The 19,385-nt window shown below is 36.5% G+C and overlaps 1 protein-coding gene and 1 non-coding gene across 2 annotated transcripts in view; both read left to right on the forward strand.

The window, feature by feature from the left end:
- Positions 1-19,385, forward strand: part of VKORC1L1 (vitamin K epoxide reductase complex subunit 1 like 1) — a 63,431-nt gene that overhangs the window by 7,740 nt on the left and 36,306 nt on the right. The gene's annotated exons all lie outside the window — the stretch shown is intronic.
- On the forward strand, positions 1,590-1,662 carry TRNAK-CUU (transfer RNA lysine (anticodon CUU)). Its single transcript has one exon. It is a non-coding gene; the product is annotated as a tRNA-Lys (tRNA).

Below are 19,385 nucleotides of genomic sequence, written 5' to 3' on the forward strand. Positions count from 1 at the left end.
CATTATAAACATTTATATATACTCAATTGCATAACATGCTAAATTTTTTAACACAGTAGAGACCACTGATTTATACTGCCAGGTTATCTCACAGGATAGTTATGCTAGGTGAGAAAAAGTACCAATCTTAAATAGTTGCATACTGTATGATTGCATTTATATAGCATTATTGAAATAACAAAATTATAGCAATGGAGAACAGATTAGTAATTGCCAGGGAGTTCAGAATGGGGGAAGGGATGGCTTGGTTAAGGCAGGTAGCTTGAGGGGAGCCTTGTGGGGAAGGAACAGTTCTGTATTTCAGTTGTGGTTACACGAAGCTACAAATGTGATAAAATTGCATAGAAACACACACATACACAAACATGCAGGTAGTGAAATCTCAGTAAACTCTAGATTGTACCCAGATTAGTTTCCTGGGGGTACCTGGGTGGGTCAGTAGGTTGAATGTCCAACTTTGGCTCAGGTCATGATCTTGAGGTTTGTGGGTACGGGTTCTGTGTTGGGCTCTCTGCTGTCAGCATGGAGCCCACTTTGAATCCTCTGATCCTTCCCTTTCTGCCTGTTCCCTGCTCTTTCCTCTTTCTCTCTTTCAAAAAAAAAAAAAATAGATTAGTTTCCTCATTGTGATATTGTACAATAGTTATGCAAAATATTAACCAAGATATAAAGTTTGGAAAAGTGACCTGGGGACCATTCTGTGCATTTTTTGCAAATCCCTGTGATTTATAGTTATTCTGAGATAAAAAGTAAAAAAGAAGAGGGGGAAAGTAACATGTTTAGAATATTTGAGGGAAAATAAGCAAAAGGACAAAATTAAAATTATCCTAGGGCAGTTGGGTGGCTCAGTCGGTTAAGTGTCTTACTCTTGATTTTGGCTCAGGTCATGATCTCACGGTTTGGGGGATCAGCCCTGTGTTGGGCTCCATGCTGCGGGTACAGAGCCTGCTTGGGATTTTCTCTCTCTCCCTCCCTCTCTCTCTGCCTCTCCCCTGCTCGTGCACTCTCTCTTTCTTAAAAAAAAAAAAAAATTAAAATTATCCATAAGACCACCATTCAGGATAACAATCCTTATAATAGAGTTTCTTGCTTTCTTTGTGTATATAGTTGAATTCTAAAAAATACTATTGATTAGAAGAATTACAGCTATATATTGGCAATTTTAAAAATTCAGGCCGGTGCTTGTTTGCTCATGTAAAATTGTATCAGCAAATTCACTATTACGGAACTCTTATTGCCTTATACTATTACATGTGACTGCTTTATGCATAATATGTCATGTCATCATTATTACATATTTTAAGATTTATTATTAGAGATTTAACTTAGGAATGTTCTTCTACTTAGACTTCTGGACAGGTATAATAAAATCCTTAGATAGCATTAACGTACTATTAAAAAAATGACAAAAAAAGTCTTTATCATTTGCAACTGCTAATCTCTTTGGATCGGGCTTTTCTTGATACTGTGCAATCAAAACATAACAAGTCTGACTGCCCCAATCATCCATAATTTAGTTTGTGTTAATCAGAACACCTTCATTGTAAATGTTATAAAACTTGAGCTTTTAAAATATACTGATAAGGGGTGCCTGGCTGGCTCAGTCAGTAGAGCATCAGACTCTTGATCTCAGGGTTGTGGGTTCAAGCCCCACGTTGGGCGTGGAGCCTATTTAAAATAAATAAAATAAAACACTTAAAAAGCTGTAAATACTTAAATAAAATACAGTGATAGAATGAAATACTACTTTAATCTGTTTCTCATTATAGATCCACATAAAATTTCATTTGGAAAAAATTCTTTTACTAAGAATTTTTAAAACCATTAGATTATAAGCTATAAAGTTGCTTTCATTATGAGCATCTATAACTTAGGGGAATTTCAAGGATGCTATTGTCACTGTTGTGTGATTATTGACCATTTTAAAAATAGTCATTGAGGAGCATCTGGGTGGCTCAGTCGGTTAAGCGTCCGACTTTGGCTCAGGTCATGATCTCAAACTTCAGAGTTCGAGCCCCTGCATTGGGCTTTGCACTGACAGCTCAGAGCCTGGAGCCTGCATCAGATTCTGTACATCTCTCTCTGTCTCCCTCTCTCTCTCTCTTTCTCACTCTCTCTCACTCACTCTCTCTCTGTGTATGTGTCCCTCCTCTGCTTGTGCATGCTCTCTCTCTCAAAAAAAAATAAATAATCATTGTATTTGAGAAGTAAAATAGTGGAAGATCCATGACAAAATATGAATTAAGGTGGAGTATACTCAACTACACTGTGTTTTAGAAGTTTGATTTATTTCTGCTTGTGCATTGTGTTAAAAATTACTATCACAGGGGCGCCTGGGTGGCGCAGTCGGTTAAGCGTCCGACTTCAGCCAGGTCACGATCTCGCGGTCCGTGAGTTCGAGCTCCGCGTCAGGCTCTGGGCTGACCGCTCGGAGCCTGGAGCCTGTTTCCGATTCTGTGTCTCCCTCTCTCTCTGCCCCTCCCCTGTTCATGCTCTGTCTCTCTCTGTCCCAAAAATAAATAAAAAACGTTGAAAAAAAAAAAATTACTATCACAGACTTCTATAGAGCAAGAGTACCTGGATTGAAATCTTGGCTGCATAACTTGATCTCTCTTTTGTCTCAGTTTCCTCTTCATAAAATGAGGGTGACAGTAGTGTTTAACTCAGGATTATTGTGAATATGAAGTGTACCAATGCACCAGTTTCTGTAAACAGTATAGCACCTGGCACAAAAGTAAATGCTCATAAAGTGTAGCTATTGTTTTAAAACATGTTTTTTTTTTTTTCTTTCATTAATCTTGTTCAGCAAAATCTGTAGCATCCCAAGGTGGTTGTTTTTTTTTTAACTTTCATATATTTTGTTTGAATTTTTTTTCATATTTAGCTCCTTTAGTTTGAATGGAATATACTTTTGTGTGTGGTGTGAGGTAGGGATCTAACTTTTTTCTAAATTGATAGACTTTTGCCTAACTCCCAATTTATTGACTTGACCATATTTGAAGTACCACAAGAATTTCCTTGTATTCTATAGGGCCTCTTTCTGGATTCTCAGCTCTGTTCTAGTGACATGCTGTCTGTGTTTCCACACATTTCCATTACTATAGTCCCCACCTGCCCTGTGGTTTTAAATAGTAATTTGATATCTGATAGGGCAAATATGCTCATTTAAAAAAATGTTTTGGCTATTCCATCTCAGGTGAATTTTAGAATTTATTTTGATGAGTTCTAAAAAACATCCCAATGAGATTTTGATTAGAATTGTACTTAATTTTTAGATGAATTTGGGAGTCAACCTTTACTCAAAACTTCCCATCAAGTAACATATTGTATCTATTTCTGGAGTTACTAATCTGTTATCATTTTAACCTAGATGCCCATTGTGGTCTTGTTTTGTATGTGATTTATGTGGTGCTGTAAATTGAGAAATTTTATGATGGTATTCCTGGTCATGGATCCCAGGAACAATTTTCTCTAGTCTGCAACCACTATTTTCAAGTCTATAGGCTCCCCAAGGAAGAAATTTATGTTAAATATTTGTACTTACAAATGAAAAACTAAAATACTTTGCATTTATTCTTAACTAGGACTTGGGTACCAAACTCCCAAGACAAAAGAATGTAATAAGCTCAGCTGGGTTCATGTGGAAAATTTTTTTTTTAATCCAGTTAGTCTTAAATTGTTTCAAACTAAAACAGGCTGTGATATGGACCCCTTTCATCTCCCCAATTCTCAAACATGGCTAGATTTTTCCTTTGTGATGTGAGCAAAGCCTGCTCTAACTCATTCCTATCAGTGCCCAGGGCTGTGTAACCAAAGCGCACATTTGCTTTGGCTGACTGCTGATCTGGCCTTGGCCACACGCCTCAGGCCTTTTCTGCCCAAGTAGTAGGTTTGGCCCTGGCTCTCACTTAGAGAAGAGAAACCCTCTTGAGGGCTTCTCATACTACTCTAGTCATGTAGAAGAAGCAGAAAAGTGAGCCTGTACTCGTGTGCTGAACTTTTAATGGCGATTCTACCCAGTATCACACAGACCCTATCAGTGCTCTCAAATCTGTCCTCTTCCTTCCTGAGAATCAGGGAGAAAGAACAGTGAGAAGGGCCTTGATTGCTCACTTCTAAAGATAACATAGAAACTTTCAGCCATTCTCAGAAGCATTGGTTTTTCTCTTGGGTTGTTGTCTCAAATCAACCAGAAAGAGGTGGAATAAAAACTGGCTTGCTGAGTATTGCACATAAGCCATATTCTCTCTTAAGTATGCATCAACCTGCAGTGGGTGACTTATTACTCATGAGACGTTCTCTTCCCTTGCTTAATGGTTCATGACATGTTCTTGATTTTCCTCCTACCACTTGGTTCCTTCTCAGCTTTCTTTACTGGCTTATCCTCCTGCAATTACCCGTTATGTTGGTTTACCAGGAATCAGCCCTACCCTCTTGTTAGTCTTCTTTCTCTAAACAGTCATGTCCGTGTTCATGGCATCACTCACAGATGAACCTAAAATTTATATCTCTAGCCTGGAAATTTATGTCTATAGCCTCAAAATTTATATCTCTCTTTTGAACTCTAGATCTGCATATCTAATTGCCTGCTGGACATCTCTAGTTAGATGTCTCCAAAGTGCTGTAAGTTAATGTGTCCAAGATTTAATTAATATTCTTACCCTGAAAATGCTTTTTCTGATCCCAGTGAAAGGCATCACTGCCCCAGCAGTTGTGCAAGTCAGAAACCTGGGAGTTGTCCTTGGTTGTTTCTCTACCCTCCCCTCCCCCACCAAATCCAATCAATCACCAGGTCCCATTGATTTTTTTTTTTTAACCTTTTTTGTTCTGATTTGTAACATACATATGGAAGAGACCTTGAGCTGTGCATCTTTTTTGACATAGTAATGACAAAGCATAACCCTTGTAACCAACATCCAGGTAATCAAATAGACTATTGTCTTCAGAAAGTCCTCCCTTAATCCCCTCCTTATCAAATATACTCTTCCTCCTTCTCAAGAGTAACTAACTTCTGTCCTGACTTTTATGATACTCACTTTCTTACTTTTCTACCTGAGGTTGCATCTAAATTTGGTTTAGTTTTTCCTGCTTTTTGAACTTTGTAAACGGTTCCATTTAAATGGAACCATTTAGTTTGTATTCTTTATTCTGGCTGCTTTCACTCAACAGTATTTTGTGAAATTCATCCATGTTTTACGGAACTAGAGTTTAGGTATCATTGCTGACTATTCTGTTATACAGATACATCACAATTAACTTATTCACTCTTTTTTTGGATGGACATTTAAGTTGTTTTCACTTTGCAGCAATTATGAATAATGCTGCTATGAACATTTTTGTGTGTCTTCAATTTTAGTTGGTAATGCCAGACTGTTTTCCAAAGTGATTGCAATAATTTAGATTCCTACCAACAATGTATGAGATTTCCTGTTGTTCTACCTGTTTGTCGGGTGTTGGAATTGTCAGTCTATTAAATTTTATTAGCCATTCTGGTATATATGTAATGGATTTTTGTGGGTTATTGAGGTGTATTTCAGTAAAATGCAAAAATCCTAAATGTACAACTTGAAAATTTTTTTATATATGCATGTGCCACTACTCAGAAGAACATTCCTATCGCCTCAGAAAGTACTCTTATGCAGCTTTTCAGTCAGAAGCTGTTATTCTGACAATACTGTTTTTTTTTTAAATTTTTTTATGTTTATTTCTGAGACAGAGAGAGACAGAGCATGAGTGGGGGAGGGGCAGAGAGAAAGGGGGACACAGAGGCTCCAGGCTCTGAGCTGTCAGCACAGAGCCTGACACGGGGCTCGAACTCACAAACGTGAGATCATGACCTGAGCCGAAGTCGGTCGCTGGACCCGCTGAGCTACCCAGGCGCCCCCTGACAATACTGTTTTGACTTCTATCACTGTAAATTTGCTTTTCCTATTCTTGAACTTCATGTAAAAGGACTCCTAACAGTATGCACTCTCTTGTGTCTGGCTTCTTTTGCCCAGCATAATAGCAGTTCATCCAAGTTGTTGGTTTTATCAGTTATTTTTTTATTGCTTAGCGCCATTGTATGATTTTACACACACACACACACACACACACACTCAGTGTATTTTTGGGTCATAGGGTAGGTATATAATTTTGTTAGAAACTATAGAACAGTTTCCCAAAAGTGGTTGTTCTATTTAACGTTCCTATTTGGTTTTAATTTGCATTTCCCTAATTACTAAAGGGGTTGAGCAGCCTTTCCTCTGTTTTTTTGTTGGCCATTTAGAGATCTTCTCTTTGAAAGGCTCATTAAAGTCTTTTGCCCATTTTTTTACCTGGTGTTCGTTCTTTGTCTTATTCATTTTAAGATACATATGTGTATACATATTTATATGTATATATGTGTGTATGTATATACATGTGTCTATATATGTCTATGTATGTTCATGTATATTTTTTCAGATAATCTGTGTTGTGTATATTCTCTTCCACTCTGTGGCTTGCTTTGCCTTTTCATTTTCTTAAAAGTATGTTTTGATTAACAGAAATTATTAGTTTTAACATAGTTAACCTTCTCCTTTATAATCAGCTTTTTGTATCTTGGTATTGAAGATATTCTCTATAAAGATATTTTCTCTTACATTTTGTCTTTCACATTTAGGTCAACAATCTATGTGGAATTCTTTTTAATTGTCTCTAGACAAAAACTGTCTCTTTTTAAGCCAGATGTGACTCTTCACTAAGTTTTTGTTTTGGAAAATAGTGATTTTTCATAAAGAATTTATTTCTGTTAATATGTAATGGATTTCTTGTTATTTTTTTTTAATTAAAACATTTTTTTTTTCTTAACATTTATTTATTATTGAGAGACAGAGAGAGAGCACAACCAGGGGAGGGGCAGAGAGAGAGGGAGACACAGAATCCGAAGCAGGCTGCAGGCTCCGAGCTGTCAGCACAGAGCCCGACATGGGGCTCGAACTGCGAGAAACTACGAGATCATGACCTGAGCCGAAGTCGGAAGCTTAACCGAGAGAGCCACCCAGGCACCCCTCTTGTTATTTTTAAGTGAACAAATATTTCAGTTTTCTATTTTAATTTCAAATGTGATAAATATAATAGATAAAAGCACATGAACTGAAGCTCTTTAGAATCTCAGGTTTGAGAGTTACTGTGTAGCTTTATAAATCTTGATAAATAGTAAATAATAAATCTTGGTTATTTTTGGCTCCTTGCATTTGTATATACATTTTAGAATCGGGTTGTAAGATTCTACAAGAATACTTGTTAGGATTTTGATTGGAATTGGCATTGAATAAGTTTAGGGATAATGGAAATATTTACACAGTTGCATCTTCCAGTTCATGAACATTGTCTGTCAGTGTGTTTTGGTCTTCTTTAATTTTTTTCTCAGTAATGTTTTGTAGATTTCTAAACAGCAGTTTTGCACATCTTGCTAACAGAATTTTTAAAGTGAAAAAAGTCTATATCAAAATACATTAAAAAAAAACCAAAACATTTAACAAGAAGACAAAGGGTATCTCTGAAAAATGTGAAACTTCACTGAAGGACATAAAATAATTGAATAAATGCTGAAACATAACTTTTTCTTAGATAGGATAACTGTCACATTGGAAAGATATCATTATCCCTGTAGACTGTCATATTGCATATTGCTAAATGCACTTTTGCGTCTTGTCATTTCTAAAATTGAGATATGCCTTGGGGTGCCTGGGCTTAACCTGGGTTGATTAAGCGTCCAACTTCGGCTCAGGTCATGGTCTTGTGGCTTGCGAGTTCAAGCCCTGTGTAGGGCTCTGTGCTGACAGCTCAGAGCCTGGAGCCTGCTTTGGATTCTGTCTCCCTCTCTCTCTCTGCCCCCGCCCCACTCGTGCTCTGTCTCTGTCTCTCTCTCTTAAAAATAAACAAACATTAAAAAACTTTTTTAATTGAGATATGCCTTAAAATTGAGGATACCTTCTAGTCACTTCTGGCCATGTGGTAGTGGTGAAGAAGTGTTATTTATGAACATCTTAACCAGTTTATTTTACTTATATTCCTTTCATTATAAGCACAATTCATATGCATATGCTAAAAGAGCTATTTTAATAAGCCTAAAAGAAAAATCCTCAGTCACAAGGCAGCATTATGTCAGGGTAGCAATGTCTTTTTTTTTAGGGCTACATAAATTTGTACATCTTACATTGAAGGTATTTTGGAGTTGATCAAACATAATTTGTAAATTCAGTGTAATCCCAGTTAATATTTCCACAGGCTTTTAAAAACATGATTCTAAAGTTTATATGAAAGAACACAAATGGAATTTTTTATAAAATACGAAAATCAATAATTCACGAAGGAGAATTAGTACTGTGAAAGTCAGGGTTCAAGCTGAAGTGATTAAGCATGCCGGAGCAGGTAGGTTATCCCCAGAACAGAGCTGAGAGTAGTGCTGTGACCTCATTTATAGAAATGTCACAGGTAATGAAGGTGAAAACAGTGAATTCTTCGATAAGTAAGTAGTATTGTGTTAGCCATTTGAGAAAAAAGAAAGCTAGCTTGCCATCTCACTTAAAAAAAAGAAAAGCTTTTATTGAGATACAATTCACAGATAGGAAAGTGCACATATTTTGGGAATGCAAGCTGGTGCAGCCACTCTCGAAAACAATATGGAGGTTCCTCAAAAAACTAAAAATAGAACTACCCTACGACCCAGCAATTGCACACTAGGCATTTATCCAAGGGATACAGGTGTGCTGTTTCGAAGGGACACATGCACTCCCATGTTTATAGCAGCACTATCAACAACAGCCAAAGTATGGAAAGAGCCCAAATGTCCATGGATGGATGAATGGATAAAGAAGATGTGGTATATATATATATATACACATATATATACATACACACACACACACACACAATGGAGTATTACTCAGCAACCAAAAAGAATGCAATCTTGCCATTTGCAACTACGTGGATGGAACTGGAGGGTATTATGCTAAGTGAAATTAGAGAAAGACAAAAATCGTATGACTTCACTCGTATGAGGACTTTAAGAGACAAAACAGATGAACATAAGGGAAGGGAAACAAAAATAATATAAAAACAGGGAGGGGGACAAAACAGAAGAGACTCATAAATATGGAGAACAAACAGGGTTACTGGAGGGGTTGTGGGAGGGGGGATGGGCTAAATGGGGAAGGGGCACTAAGGAATCTACTCCTGAAATCATTGTTGCACTATATACTAATTTGGATGTAAATTTAAAAAATTAAAAAAAAAGGAAAGTACACATATTTTAAAGGGCCAATATTTTTTATGTATCTGTACACGTGTAACAGGATCTGTCACCTAGATCAGGAAATAGACTCTAGCACCCCCAAAGTTTCCCTTATATTTGCCTCCTAGTCAGTACCAACCCCCTTGGTGGTAATCGCTTTTTGGGCCTCTAGCCATCAATTAGTTTTGCCTGTTTTTGATCTTCAAATAAATCAATATATTAAGTCTTCTTTTGTGTCTCATTTCTTTCGCTTAACACTGTATCTATGAGATTTATTTATGTTGCATGTAGCAGTTCTTTTTTATTGTGTAGTATTGTGTTAATATGCCACACTATCATTGATAGAAATTTTGGGTTTTTTTTTTTTTGTTTTTTTTTTTTTTTTGCTAAAATGAATAAAACTGCTTAGAACACTCTTGTATGTGTTTGTTGGGTGTTAAGTACTCATTTGTTCTTGGAATTGAGTGGAAGTGGTGGGTCATAGGCTACATATATGTTTAATTTTAGTGTATATTGCCAAACTGTTTTCCACAGTGAGTATACCAGGTTACATTCCCACCAGCAACATATGAGAGTTCCAGTTGCTCTAAGTTTTATAAAATCTCAGAAACCATAAGGAGAAAAAGTTGATTAATTTGCATAAAGACAGACAAAACCTATGCATGGCAAAAACTAGCATAAATGAAGTTGGAATGCCAAAGATAAACTGGGAAAAAATATTTGCCGTGCATCATTTTCAAGGAGCTAATTTCCTTTAAAGAAAAGGAAAAGACAGGAATCCTTTTAAATAAATACAGGAAGGACCAACATCTCAACAGACGAGTGGGCACAGTATATTCAAAGACAGTTGAAAATAGGGGCACCTGGGTGGCTCAGTCAGTTAAGCACCCAGCTCTTGATTTCGGCTCAGATCATGATCTCATGGTTCTTGAGTTTGAGCCCTGCATTGGGCTCTGCGCTGACAGTGTGGAACCTGCTTGGAATTCTCTCCTTCTCTTTCTCTCTCTCTCTCTCTCTCAAAACAAACAAACTTAAAAAAAGACAGTTGAAAATAAACACAAATAGTAGTTAAACAGGAAATTTCAGCCATAATAAGAGCAAATTGAAACTATATTGAAAACATTTTTAATGTATTAGATTGGCAAAGATCAAAAATTTTGATTAACTTGGCTAAGATGTAGAGAAGTATCAAGTTCCATATAGGAATGGTAGGATTCTAAACTCTGAAGAGCAGTTTGATAATATCCATTAAAATTAAAAATGTATGTACTTCAAGAGTAGTAAGGATAAATAAATTATGATGTGTTTATACAATAGAATATTACAGAGAACAAGAATGAATGAGTTACAATTTACACACAAAAATAGATGGTTCTTACAACCATAATGGCGAGTGAAAGAGCCAGATAAAAATACAAGTTCCAAAACACAAAATTAAAGCTATGTTGTTAGAAGTCAGAGTAGTGTTACCTCACTGAAAAGGAACACAAGACAAGCTTTTGGAGGCGTGTAGTGTTCTATATCTTAATGTGGGTCTTGGTTACACAGTTGTGCTCACATTGGGAAAATTCATCAAGCTTTTGTGTACTTTTCTGAATGTATGCTATAATTCAATAACAAATTCTAAGTAGATAATAGCATGTATATACACAGTCATAATGCACATACCCCCTTTTTTTTTAGCTGTTCTTTTCTGTGCTTGTAAACACGAATACATACATATACACTCTTGTATGTGGCAGTTAAGTTAATTCATTGCCATGCTTATCATAACAAAAGTTGGGACAAAATCTGGTTACCAGTCAGTGGGGAACTGGTGAAATAATTAATGGTAATGTAATAGAGTGAATGAATAGCAGCTCTTAAAAAGTGAAAGGGAGTTCTTTGTGAACTAATTTAGAAACATCTCTTAAGATGTTTTTAAAAGACCAAGCAAGGTGCATGAATGATATATGTAGTATGCTAATACAGTTGACCCTTGAAAAACATGAGGGTTAGGGGCACTGACCACCTGTGTAGTACAATTTGCATTTTTTAAAATTGAAGTATAGGGGTGCCTGGGTGGCTCAGTCGGTTAAGCGTCCGACTTTGGCTCAGGTCATGATCTCACGGTCTGTGAGTTCGAGCCCCGCGTCAGGCTCTGTGCTGACAGCTCAGAGCCTGGAGCCTGTTTCAGATTCTGTGTCTCCCTCTCTCTCTGCCCCTCCCCTGTTCACGCTCTGTCTCTCTCTGTCTCAAAAATAAATGAACGTTAAAAAAAAAAAAAAAAGTTGAAGTATAGTTGGCATGCAGTGTTACATTTCAGGTATTCAAAATAATCCACAATTCTATACATGCAGTTACACTCTGTCACCATACAACATTGTTGTAATATTATGGACTGCATTCCTTTTGCTACACTTTTCATCCCTGTTTGTGACTTTTTTTTATTACTGAAAGTTTGTACTTCTTAATTTCCTTCACCTGTTTCGCCTGTCCCCTCAACCCCCCCTTCCCTCTGGCAACCACAGGTATGTTCTCTGTGAGAATTTTTCTGTTTTTGTTTGTTCATTTGTTGTCTAGATTTTTCCACATATAAATGAAATCTTGTGGTATTTGTCTCTGATTTCACTTAGCATGATACACTCTAGGTCCATCCATGTTGTCACTAATAGCAAGATTTCGTTCTGTTTTATGGCTGAGTCATACTTCAGTGTGCATATATACCACATCTTTTTTATCCATCCATCCATCCATCCATCCATCCATGGGCACTTAAATTGCCTTCAGCTCTTAGCTATTATAAATAATACTGCAGTAAATAAGAGTGCATGTATCTTGAAACTAGTGTTTTCATTTGGGTAAATACCTGGCAGTGGAATTAGTGGATCATACAGAATTTATAATTTTTTGAGGAAAACTACTGTTTTCCATAGCAGTTGCACCAACTTACGTTCCCACCAACTGGGTGAGGGTTCCCTTTTCTCCGCATCCTTGCCAGCACTTGTTATTTCTTGTGTTTTTAATACTAGCCATTCTGACTAGTATGAAGTCATTGTAGTTTTGATTTGCATTTCCAGTGTGTAACTTTTGACTCCCCCAAAACTTAGCTGCTAGTAGCCTACTGTTAATTGGAAGGCTTGCTGTGAACATAACATAAACAGTGAATTAACACATATTTTGTATATTATACAAATATATAAGCTAGAGGAAAAATGTTTAAGAGGAAGAGAAAATACATTTACAGTACTATACTGTATTCATCAAAAAAAAATTTTATTATGACTAAATCTGCAAAGTTCAAACCTGTGTTGTTTAAGGACCAACTGTATTTTGTGTGGGTATATTTTTTAAGTCATTTACATAAAAAGTATATAAATAGAATATTTCTGGAAGTATAGAAAAATATATTAATGCTGGCTCTCTGGGGAGAAGTTGGTGGCTGGGGAACAAAATGGGAGATACTTTCCCTGAATACTCGTATACTTTTAAATTTTAAAAATTTTCATAATGGCAAAGTGCACATAATATAAAATGTACTGTATTAAGCATTTCAGGTGTACAATTCGGTACTCTTCAGTTAATTTTATTCACATCATTGTATAACCAGTATCCAGGACTTAAAACAATTTTTTTTAATTTATTTTGAGAAAGAGAGAATCCCAAGCAGGCTCCACACTGTCAGCAGAGCCCGAAGTGGGGCTCAAACTCACAAACCATGAGATCATGACCTGAGCCAAAACCAAAAGGCTGATGCTTAACCAACTGAGCCACCCAGGTGCCCCCAGAACTTTTCAAACCCATTAAACAGCTCCTCGTTTCCTCCTCCCCTTTACCTCTGGCAATCACCCATTCTACGTTGTGTTTCTATGGATTTGACTACTCTAGATACCCCATAAAAGTGGAGTCATAAAATATTTGTATGTATTTTTGTGACTGGCTTATTTCACTTAACATAATGTCCTCAAGGCTCAGACATTGTATTTTGTGATCTTTGAATTCTGTACCTTGTTCATTTATTACCGATTTTTATTATTTTTTTAATGTTTATTTTTGAGAGAGAGGGACGTGGGGTGGGCAGAGGATCTGAAGAGGGCTCCACATTGATAGCAGAAAGGCTGATGCAGGGTTCAAACTTGTGAACCGTGAGATTGTGACCTGATGTGTGTCCAATGCTCAGCCGACTGAAGCGCCAGGCTCCCCTATTACCTATTTTTAAAGGAGCATTAGAATAAAAAGGTAAGACTTTATCATTCAGAGCTGGTTAATTATATGTAAAAAGTTGGTAGTGTGTATTATTCACATCAACCATCATTTAATGCCAGTTTTGTCAGCAAAACAGATTTATACCATAGTGCCATTTAAAGTTTTATTTTACTACATATTTCTCCTTGTTTTCATGTATATGTATCAACCAGAATAGAGGGTCATTAAGTCCCCAGCCTCTTGACTCTCAGTCTGCTCAGTACAGTAGTTTTTCCCCTGGGCTTATTGTCCAACTTTGGCCCTTTCCTCAAAGTCTACCTCTTTACCCCTGGCACAACCTGGTTCTATGCCAAGGGGATTGCTTCCTCTTTGCAGATTTCTCCTGTATCTCTGACCTAGAAAAAAAAAGGGGGGGGGGATCTCATTCTCTAGCTATTCAGTGCTGCTTAAGATCATTATTCTAGAGCTTTCTGCAGTAATATTGTTTCCCATGAATTGAGAATCATTTCTGTCAGGATTGTTGACTGAGTGTGGGGACAGAGGAACAAGTTGAAATGACTGAAGTTTATGAGAGGACTTTGTACTATTAAATAGAACAGAGAAGGACAGGCAGGCTCTAGGTGGAAGATATGTGACTAGTCTTTGAATATGTATTGGTTTGAGATGCTGGCCTATATTGGTTTGAGATGCTGAAGCTGTGAGCTGGAAGTGGAGATTTAGAAAATAAGTTTTCATTATAAATTTAGTGTATGCCAATGTGTGTGTGTTTATGTGTGCCTGTGTAGAAAAGGCAGAAAAGTATATAGAAGAAAAAATTATCCATAGAATAGATTATCATCCTTAACATTTTAACTGATTTAACTTCTGGGTGTGTTTGTTTATTTGTTTTGGTTACGTGTTATGAGAGTATATGTATGAACTCTCACATTTTAAAATGGAGTTGAGATTTTACATTTTGTGTTCTTCTTTTTTTCTTTGTATTCTGTTCATGAATGAAAAAGTCCAGAGCCAGTTACATGTGATGCTTCTCTCGTGTTAAAAGTCAGCAGCAAAAGAAAGAGGTCATAAATGAAATTGTAGGCCTTGTTGAAATCACACATGGTGAGAATCCTGCACAGATGGAAAAAGATAATGTGGCAAGGACAGAACTTTGGAAATTTGCCTATATTTGGGGATTCAAGAATAAGAAATCATAGAGAAGCAGGAGAATTAAGAGTTTAGTGTCAAACTAAGAGTGGAACAAATTCCAAGAAAAAAAGGAGTAGTTAGCATTGTTAGGTACTAAAAAAGAGAGTTCTGGATGAATACTTTAGATAAGAAATTGTGAAATCACTAGTTGATTACAAAATTGATTCTGTCCAGCAACGATGGAATGTCAGGGACTGAATTTACCTTGCTATTTTAAACAACTGGAAAGTCAGCATATGAAATAACAATTTAGAGACATTGGATAAGAGGCAACACGGCTGTGATCACTGAAAGAAGAGAAACGAATTTACCGAGCTCCGTGGTTGCCCCAGTTTCTTGTTGGGAGGTGTTTTTCAGGCTGCAGAGCTGAGAGGGGAACCCAAATAGAGCCCAGTGGTTTCCTTGAGTTGAGAAGACAGAGATGGGAGTTGGATGGGGCAAAGGCAGCTCTCATTTGTGGGGCACAATGTAAGAGAGGAGAAGTTGCCCAGAGAACCCCAGAGATATGCAGGTGTGTACCCTTGAGTCTAGTTGAGTACTGATCTTCACATGCATAAGAAGAAACTACCTGAAGCCAAAAAAAAGAACTCCACTGAAAAATAGTAGGCTGAGACTCACACAAGGTTGGGAATAGTGTATGTTCTCACTAGCCAAAGTATATGTAGGGCATCAAAAAGATATTGCCTTGGTTATAGGGCTAAATTAGCCCTAAATAAAGGCTGCTCTGGACCTGCCCTACCAAAGCATAAAAGCAAGCCTTGGAGGATCCAGATGATTCCAAGAAACTTAATTGTGTTCTGGAACAAAAACAAGCACTTTTTAAGGGAATATAGCAGAATCTAGTAACCCAAACATAAAATTCACAGTGTCCCTGCTGTCCAATTAAAAAACTACCAGGCAAGCAAAGAACCAGAAAAATAGGACCTATAATTAGAAAATAATCAGAAAAATAAAAAAATGGAAATAAACCCAGAGATGATGGAATAAAAAAGTTCATTAAAGCAGCTCTTTTAATAGCTCTATTTTTTTTTTAATGTTTATTTTTTGAGAGAGAGTGTGAGCAGGGGAGGGGCAGAGAGAGTGGGAGACAGAGAATCTGAAGCAGGTTCTAGGCTCTGAGCTGTCAGCACAGAGCCTGATGTGTGGCTCGAACCCACCAACTGCAAGATTATGACCTGAGCCAAAGTCAGAGGCTTAACCGACTGTGCCACCCAGGCACCCCTAAAACAGCTCTTTTAAATATGCTTTATATGTTCAGGTAGGTAGAGGAAATGGTTAACATAATGGAGAGATATTAAAAAGACCTCAATATAACTTCCAGAGATGGAAATGGAGTGAAAAATATACTCAAGGGATTAGCAGCACATGAGGCACCAGCAGATCAGTGAACGTGAAGATGTAACAGTAGAAACTGTTCAAAATGCGACAGAGAAAAAATGTGAGGAAAAATTATCAGATCATCAATGTCTAGAACAGGAACAGTAGTCAGGAACAAGAACAGTCTAACATATGTGTATTGGAGCCCAGAAAAGAGGGAGGGAGGAGAACAAAAGACATTTTTAATAATGACCAGAAAATTTCCAAATTTGATGAAAATTGCAAACCCACAGATTCAAGAAGCACAACAAATCTCAAGGAGAATATGTATAAAGGAAACCACATCAAGATACATCATAATCAAATTGCTGACCACCAGTGATAGGGCAAAATCTCAAAAGCAGGCAGAGAAAAAAGACACATTATGTAGGGTAACAAGAATGTCAGCAGATTTCTTATCAGAAATTTAGCAAATCAAAAGACGGTGGAGAGACATCATTAAAGTGCTTAAAAACAAACAAACAAAACTGTTAGCCTAGTATTCCTTATCTTGGAAAATACTTTTCAGAAATAGTAGTGAAATAAAGACTTTTGAACAAACTCATGCTGAGAGTATTTGTTGCCAGCAGACCTGTACAACAAGAAATGTTAAAGGAAGTTATTCAGGCAAAAGATAAATTATTTAAGATAGAAATATGGATCTTTACAAAGGATTGAAAAGTACCGGAAGTGGTAAATGTGGGGTAAATATAAAGATATTTATTATTAATTCCTTTAAATGATAATTGAATTGAGTGACTAACAGGTATGGTGTTTACGTTCGGAGTGCTGGAAATGTTCTGGAATTAGTAGCTTTAAAAAGATACTTGGGGGGCACCTGGGTGGTTTTAGTCGGTTAAGTGTCCAACTCGATTTTGGCTCATGGTTTGTGGGTTTGAGCCCTGCATGGGCTGTGCGCTGGTGGTGCGGAGCCTGCTTGGGATTCTCTCTCTGTCCCTCCTCTACTTGTGCTCTCTCTCAAAATAAATATTTTGAGGGAAAAAAGATACTTGGTTTTTAAAGCAAAAGTAATAATGTATTGTGGATTTTGTAACATATAGAAGTAAAATGTATGACAACAGCAAAAAGATGGGAGGAAAATGGAAATAATATGATTAGAAAGTTCTTAAATAATACATGAGTTGCTCTTTATCTGCTATGGGAAAGCAGCCTAAGTTAAAGGTAATATAAAGATACAATGTAAAACCTAGAGTAACCACTAGGAAAATTAAATAGAATTATAGCTAATCAAGTAATTGTGGAGATGGAATCCTAAAAAAATTCTCCGTTAATCCAAAAGAAGGCAGGTAATGAGGGGAAAGAGAACAAAATACAGTTTGGACAAACAGGGAACAGCAAGATGCTAGACTTAAATAAACATAGTCATATCAACCTGTCATTACATTAAATGTAAATGGTCTTGAAAAGCTTTGCAAAGTAAAAGAGATAAAAATTACCTCTATTAATATTTTAGTGCACTCCCAGTTGATTTTTGTTTATAAATATGTATGTGTACACATGCATATTCATCAAAATGTCTATACATAAGTATGTGCTGGGTTTTCTTTTTTTTTTTAAGAAAAAAAAATTGAGGCCATGCTCTTCATTTCCATTTAAGTTTGAATCACAAGCATTTTGACATATAATAAAATATTTGAAAAGAGCTTTTAATGTCTGTATAGTATTCCACTGAATATCCAAAATGTAATTTGCTTCATCCTAGATAATTTGCCATTTAGGTTGTTTTTCAATTTGCCATTTTAAATAATACTGTGTTGAACACCCTTGTACACATTTATGTAAATCTTTACATCATTGATTATTTTCTTAAGCTAGATTCCTAGAAGTGGGATTGTTAAATTAATCTTTAGAAAATTGTGCCTATTTACACTCCCCCTATAGTGTATAGGAGTGCCAATTTAACCTTTTCCTTGTTACATGCCTAGTATTAAACATTGCCAATCAGATTGTTTTCTAAACTGTAACTTGATGCTTATGGGATACTTCTTTATCTTTGAAGTTTGAAAATTCTGCCAATCTCTGCATTAAATTTAGCTAGAACACAAAATGTGTACATTTATTTTTCCTTCAACTACCTTCTCTCCTTCGTTCTCTCACTTTTTTTCCCTTTTTCCTTCCCTCTCTCCCTCCTTCCTTCTTCCTACTTTAATAGTTTAGTTTTCATTTCTTTGGTTATTACTTCAGCTTTATTTGTTCTAGAATATGAACTTTTCCATATCACTCTTGTTCACTATTGCCTCCTTGGTGCCTGGCAATAGTTTCCTGTATGCTCAATAAATTTGTTAAAAGAATAAATACTGTTTTTTTTTTCTTTCTACAACTATTATTGGTAAGGTTGATCTGTGTAATATTTCTAAGATTTTTTTCTTTTACTAGTCTGTTTTGTCCTTTTTGTTGTTCTATTATTGTGGGATAATTTATCCATTTATTGTTTTATGTCACTTTTTGTTTGGTAGTAGTTTATCTGCTACTCACTACTTCTGTTGCTGTTTTAAATTTGGCAAGTCATGTTATTCATCTTTGAAAATCTTTTCGTCTCTATTAATCCTTTCCCCATATGCAGAATTTTCTGAGATTCTTTAAAAATATTAAGCTCTATGCATTTTATTACTTTCCTCTCAATTTATATCAACTATTTGAGACTCAGATTTTATATCTGTTTTTCAGCTCTAAGGTATTTAAACTTCACTGTGTAGTACATTTTAAAATACATTAGGGCTGGGAAAGAAAAGAAAATGGAGTATTAGTATTAGTATTGTTATTTGTTCCCTTACTTCACTTTGACACAATTAAAATGTGGAATCACAGGCTTTTAGTAGTACAAAGTTAGGGCTCAGGAGTTTTTATTTGCAAAGATTGTTATGTGGGAGGATTCTGGACAGCATCTACTTTTTTTGAGAGAGAGAGCAAGAGCAGGGGAGGGGCAGAGAGAGAGAAGGAGAAAGAGAGAATCCCAAGCAGCCTCCACACTGTCAGTGCAGAGCCTAATGGGGGGCTTGAACTCTCAAACTGTGACACCATGACCTCAGCTGAAATCACAAGTCGGACGGTTAACCAACTGAACCACCCAGGCAGGCGCCCCTAGACAGCCTCTACTTCTTCAACTACTTTTTGAGACCCCAGAAGGTAGAGAACTGGTCAAAGAAAAAGTAATGAAAGTTTGAATACAAAATACCTATTCTTTAGAGGACGGCAATTGGGAACTTGAGAGAATTGGTTATTCCTTTCTTTAATTATTTATACTTTAGAATTTTGACCTGGGAACCCAAAGATGAATGAGAGTTCCTTTTCTCCTGAAGTCCAATTTAATGCCAGACACAGACGATATAAACAAAATAAGTAAAACAGTAGTGGTAGTGGTGTACCAGAAAGTGAA

Source organism: Panthera uncia, chromosome E3 (assembly GCF_023721935.1).
Source record: "Panthera uncia isolate 11264 chromosome E3, Puncia_PCG_1.0, whole genome shotgun sequence".
Classification (NCBI taxonomy): Eukaryota; Metazoa; Chordata; class Mammalia; order Carnivora; family Felidae; genus Panthera; species Panthera uncia.